Source organism: Camellia sinensis, chromosome 3 (genome assembly GCF_055761805.1).
Source record: "Camellia sinensis isolate YWXY chromosome 3, ASM5576180v1, whole genome shotgun sequence".
In the NCBI taxonomy this organism is placed as follows: Eukaryota; Viridiplantae; Streptophyta; class Magnoliopsida; order Ericales; family Theaceae; genus Camellia; species Camellia sinensis.
The window spans coordinates 72447789-72453777 of NC_138963.1; the positions used below are offsets into that span (position 1 = coordinate 72447789).

The window sequence follows — 5989 nt, forward strand, 5'->3', positions numbered from 1 at the left end:
GAAATCCTTACCTAAGTCTTGAATTAGGAGACTAGGAGCTCAAATATGCGATCTATACTTCAATTCTCTTAAATTTCCAAGCAAAACCAAGCAAGGTGAGATGAAATCTACCTCCCAAGTCTCTCTCTCGCTCTAAGGTCGGCAAGGCAAGGAAGAAGGCTGAGGAAAACATTTTGATTCAAGTGTGCAAGGCTCTAATAGTGACTAGGTAGTGGGCCACTCATGTGGCAAAATAGTAATTAAGTCAAACTATGAAATTGGTCAATATTCAACCTAATTTAATCCTACTTAATCAGTTTTCAGATAATTATGCTATAAAATCACATAAATTACGATGATCGCAAGACACTAATCGGTTTCCGGTTCGGCCGTCGATAGAGCCTTCAATTAGCAGTTTAAACACAAAGGCATACACAGATAATCAAACAGGCAACAGATAGAAATGCAATTCAAACATATGTATTCATTCAATTCAGTTTCAATTTCAGTCAGTCAGTTCAGTACTTTAATCGGTTCAGTTATCAGTCATGAGCGGTCCAATTATCAGTCATGATCAGTTCAGTTTAACGGTAATCAGGGTTTATCGGTAAACAGTGATGAGGGTTATTACACCAATAGACGCGATGCCTTTGTGTAAGTCAAGACAATAGATTTCACACAAAATATCTTCTAACACATCGTGGTTCTCATGGTTGTGTTCATTTTGGCCTTAAATGCTCTTGGTTGCTTGCGAGTGCATCTAAAGAATTTAGCCTATTCATTCTCATAGAACCGGCCCCTGTTCAACACTCATATAGGTGATTCTTATTATGAGTATCTGTTATACTCGTCTTAATCTTTATGCCTAAATCAAGATATAAGTAATCATTCAAAGTAAAGCTTATCTTTAAACCCCTACATACAACACATGTTGTAGATATCACTCTCACCATAGGAATGCATAGGAAATTTTAATCCGTTGGTGATTTCTAGCGAGCTACACATAACTTAGTTGTCCCTTTGAACATAGTTCTTGGGACCTCCAGTCATTTAAGTAGGGTTATCATTATGATGACTCTTATGCAATAGGCTTTAATCACATCCCCTTTGATGAACTATACACTTGTTCTTTAGTCAAACCTTTTGTTAACGGATCCGCAATATTTTTCTTTAGATTTTGTATAATCTATTAAGATTATTCCATTTGAGAGCAATTGTCTTAGGTCATGTTTGATTGAATGGATTAGAGCATGGGATTGGGATAATTAATGCGTGGGCCCATCTATCCTATGTTTGTTTTAATATTTTGGTTTAGGATTATTAATCCAATGGATAATTAATTCAACAAATTTGTAAGATTATTAGTAATGGGGTAGGGGTGGGATTATATATCCTGAATTGGGAAATAAAGTAAAATGACTATTTTACCCTGACTACATACGCAAAAATGTAAGCAAAATCATATCATTTCTACCCAGCAAAGACTCAGCAGCTTTGCTGAGAGAAGATCTCCACCTTCGTGAAGATCTCCATCTCGGTGTGCCGATTTCAACCTTCGTTCGCCGGAAAATTCACCGTCGGCACTGAAAAACTCTCATTACCGGTGAGATTATCATCTTCGCCATTTATTTTTCCAGATTTTTATCTATTTCAACAATTAATTTTACATGTTTGGTTCAAAATTTATGATAAATCATCATTGTCAGAATTTATGAGATGTATTTGTATATATATATACATAGATCTATGTAGTTGTAACAATGTTTTGATGGTTTTGGTATATTATATACTATATCTGTGTTTGATTCTATTGTTAAAATTCTGCCCACCGTGTGTTTGATTCTATGTTCAAGTGAGAACTCAGCATAAACAATTAGAACATGCTTATGAAAATTGTTGTGATCCATTAAATGCTTACTAGTGAGGCAAAAAAAGGAGTAAGTAGATCATTGTTAAGGTGGATATTTGTGAATGTTCTTCTTGTAGCAAGTAAAAATGTTAAAATAGATCTCCTTACCAGAACATATAATATTTACATTTCTGTCATTTTTTTCTATTGAAACTATGAAATCCTTTTATTGTGATTGATTTGTCTTTGAGTTTTTAAATGTAAGGATGTTCACTATTTCTTTAAGAAAATCAATTTTCCCTTTAAAATTCAGATTTTTTTGGGGAATTCCGATGTCAGAACAGAGCAAAGTACTAAACTAGCCAATTGAGAATCTCTTTCTATTTGATCGTGGAGTAAATTAACTATTTATTGAAATTTTATTATCATAGAATCTAATAATTATGAGCACTGTAAAATAAAAGGATCTCCATAAACTCCGTGTATTTTACTCTGTGTTTGTACTTCATGCATGCATGAGTATGGGCATGGAACTATGTGAGAGGAAGAGATAGGGAAGCTGATCAGAGTGTCTCCAAGAGCCTAGCGGGTGTCCATTATCTAATAATTTAAGAAAAATTCTCACTGAGTTGTCTACAAGGTGTTGAAGGGTGGGTGGGGTGGGCGGGACAATATTCAATTTTTGTCTCACTTTGGACCACTGCCCTCATTTGTATATGCTATGTTGGTTCATAAATAAATAATTGAAGCCTCCTAAGCTTTTTCACTACTCCCTAATAACAAACAAAAAAGAATGCATGACTATCAAACTAACAACTATATGAGTGGGCTTTTCTTACACCCCTCTCTGTGTATATGTGTGCGCCTCTCCACTCTATAGCATCCATGAAGTTGGAGAGAAAGAAAATCCAAATGGACCTCTCTCTCTCTCTCTGTGTGAATATGGAAGGTTTCTGGCTGCTTATCATGCACCACTAACAGTTGAAGCTGCCAGCATGATCTAAAATTTTATGTGTCTCTTTCTCTTTACCTATCTCAAAGGAAAGATGAGATCATGTGGGTAGCTTCACCTGTTGATGGAATCATGAAAAACTCTAATCATCCACCTATTATGCATCCTTGTGCTCTTTTTCTCAATCATATCAAAAGCTTTTGAGGTAAAATAAACACGCCCAAGTATTTTTTTTTTTTATGTTTTTTATTTTCTTTATTTGCCACAAGATTTAAATCTGGCACTGAATCACCCAAGGCCCAGCTGAGCTTAATTTGTATTAGCAATCTGTTCTTTAAGGTTCTTCACTAATTTGCTGGTAATTGTGTGTATGTAAATAGATTACCTAAACTCAGAAATGGGTTTAGCTGGTCTCTGGTCCATTAAGGGGATTGAACTGTGTAGCTCAAGCTCATGAGCTCATTACAAGTCTCGCTTTGATAATTTGATCCGTTTATTTTATATGCACTTTGTATGGATAATCTGTATTAAAAAAAAATGATTGATATAATAATCTGTATTGTCATAGAACTTGGGTACTACCATTTCTGATGGATGTTATAGTATACGAAACCTTGAAAATTTGGAATTACCTCACAAATTTTTTATGACGAATCTGGATGGGACCTGGTTGAGTTGATGTTGCAATTTTGTTTGTTTTATAATGCAGTTCCTGTCTCCTGCCAACTGATTAATCACCTAGTTATTTAGTTATTTTGTTGTGTAAATATCATTTCTATCATTAAGGTTAAGGTCATTCCTTCATCTTTTCGTTGTTATCAAGGGAAAAGTACATATCAGGGTTATTAGGATGATTTCAATGGATTCAAGAACAACTTCCCTAATTTCTTTGTTGATCAATGAGTCATAGTCCTTATTATATTTCTGCAAATTTGACTGCTCATTATAATTTTTAAATATATGATATGTTTCTCTTTTGCTATTTTAAATTCAAAAAAAATCTTTGCATAAGAAAAAAATTGTAATCATATTGAATGTGTTTAGATTTGAATTAATGCAATCTTTTGGGAGCTCTTTCAGTGCCCATCAGAAATACATGTAGTTCTAATCTCTTACACTAACTAGATCTGATGTGTTAGTTGAAGCATTTGTAGATGAACAATAATGAATGCTCGGACAGTACGATGGACCTATTTGAAGCATTTGTAGCACTCCAAGAAGTTGTGTCATCTATTAACTATGTATGTGGTGTGTACATTATTGTACTACAAGTTGCCTTGGAGAGGTACCAATCTAGGTTGGATATTAAAAGGTCACCACATCCCTTCCAAGCATAATTAGACTATTTGAATAGATTGGTGAAGGATAGTGATATTGATTGTCATGAACAACTCCGAGTGAATAGGCATACCTTCATGTGTCTTTGTACACTTGTTCGAAGTGTGGGATTATCTGATTCCAAATATGTCCTCTTAGAGGAGAAAGTTGCAATGTTCTTAAATGTGATTGCACACGACTATAAGAATCGCAACATCAAGTTCAATTTCATGCGGTCTAGGCAAACAGTTAGTCAGTACTTTAACGATGTCCTGAAGGCTATTTTACGCCTACAAGGTGTCTTACTTAAGACACCAGAGCCAATAACTGCAAATTGCACAGATGATAGATGGAGGTGTTTTCAGGTATTACATAGTTTAATTTCATTTAGATTTTGGGCAAACACTAACATATTTAAAATGAATAACCTTATTTTATTTTGATCTTTGGTAGAATTGTCTTGGAGCTCTAGATGGAACTTATAGGGTTCGTGTTCCTGCAATAGATAAGCCAAGATATAGAACACAGAAGGGTGAAATTGCTACTAATGTCTTGGGTGTTTGTTCCCAAGACATGCAATTCATTTATGTATTGCCTGGATGGGAAGGGTCAGCTTCAAATTCTAGGGTACTTAGAGATGCTGTGAATAGACCAAATGGTTTGAAGGTCCCGACCGGTAAGAATCTATATAGTTAATTGATGTAATATATAGTTAATTGATGTAATCTTAATTGCCCAATTTTCAAAGTACTTATACATATGAAACCCATACTTGTTTTCAGGTTTCTACTATCTTGTAGATGCGGGTTATACTAATGGAAAGGGTTTCTTAGCGCCATATAGAGAGCAACGCTATCACCTCTCTACATGGAGAGAAGGGGGTATCCCAGTGAATCCTGAGGAGTTCTTCAACATGAAGCACTCTGCTGCTCGTAACGTTATTGAGAGGCGTTTTGGGTTACTCAAGATTAGGTGGGCAATACTGAGAACTGCTTCGTACTACCCAATCAAGACCCAGGGTCGTATTATTACTGCATGTTGCCGTCTCCACAACCTCATCAGACGTGAAATGCCAGTGGATCCATTTGAGTTCGAGTTAAATAACACTCCTATACCTCAACCTGATTTAGGAGAAGAGTTCATCAATACAGTATAGCCATCAAATCAATGGAGTGATTGGAGGGATACATTGGCAAACATAATGTTTAATGAATGGCAAGCAAATAGAGGAGTTGGTGGAAATCCTCCGTAGTTGAGATAGTTTATTTAAATATTTTATTTGTAATGATAAGAATCTTGTCTATTTTCATAATTGAAAAATATGTAATGAGAATCTTACGTAGTTGAGATGGATTTATTTTTCAAGCTAATCAATTTTATTTGTTTTAATCTTTATTTCATGGAGAACCATTTGTTGCTTTCATGATTGCAGAATAATATCTATATTTTAGGTAGATTGAGTAGTTGTTTAATATCAAGAGTGCTTTTTTTTTTTAATATATATAGTTCATGCACACTTTTCAATCATATTTTTACCTTGTCTTCCATACTTGTATTTTGTATATTAGAATGAGCTATTAAATCAATAATATGTGTTGCACATCATTATTATAGGCATGGATAGTGTTGCTACCAGCTGTTCTCGAAAGAAAAGTAAGGGCAAGGCAGATGCTGGTTCAATTGGGAGTCGTAGGATTTGGACGAAGAGGGAGGAGTTGTTTCTCATAAGTGCAATGAGAGATTTGTGTAATAATCCTAAATGGAAGGTTGACAATGGGCAATTTAAGTCGGGGTTTTATGGCGAACTTGAGAAGAGAATAGTCATGGCTTTTCCTGGAAGTGACCTTCGTGCTTGTCCTCACATTGAGTCAAATATAAAAATTTGGAGGAAA

The 5989-nt window shown here is 35.0% G+C and overlaps 1 long non-coding RNA gene across 1 annotated transcript; it reads left to right on the forward strand.

The window, feature by feature from the left end:
- Window positions 1-1335: 1335 nt before the first annotated feature.
- LOC114314818 (uncharacterized) lies at window positions 1336-4580 on the forward strand. Its single transcript, XR_003647579.2, has 3 exons — window positions 1336-1582; window positions 3920-4462; window positions 4551-4580. It is a non-coding gene; the product is annotated as an uncharacterized LOC114314818 (long non-coding RNA).
- Window positions 4581-5989: the final 1409 nt, after the last annotated feature.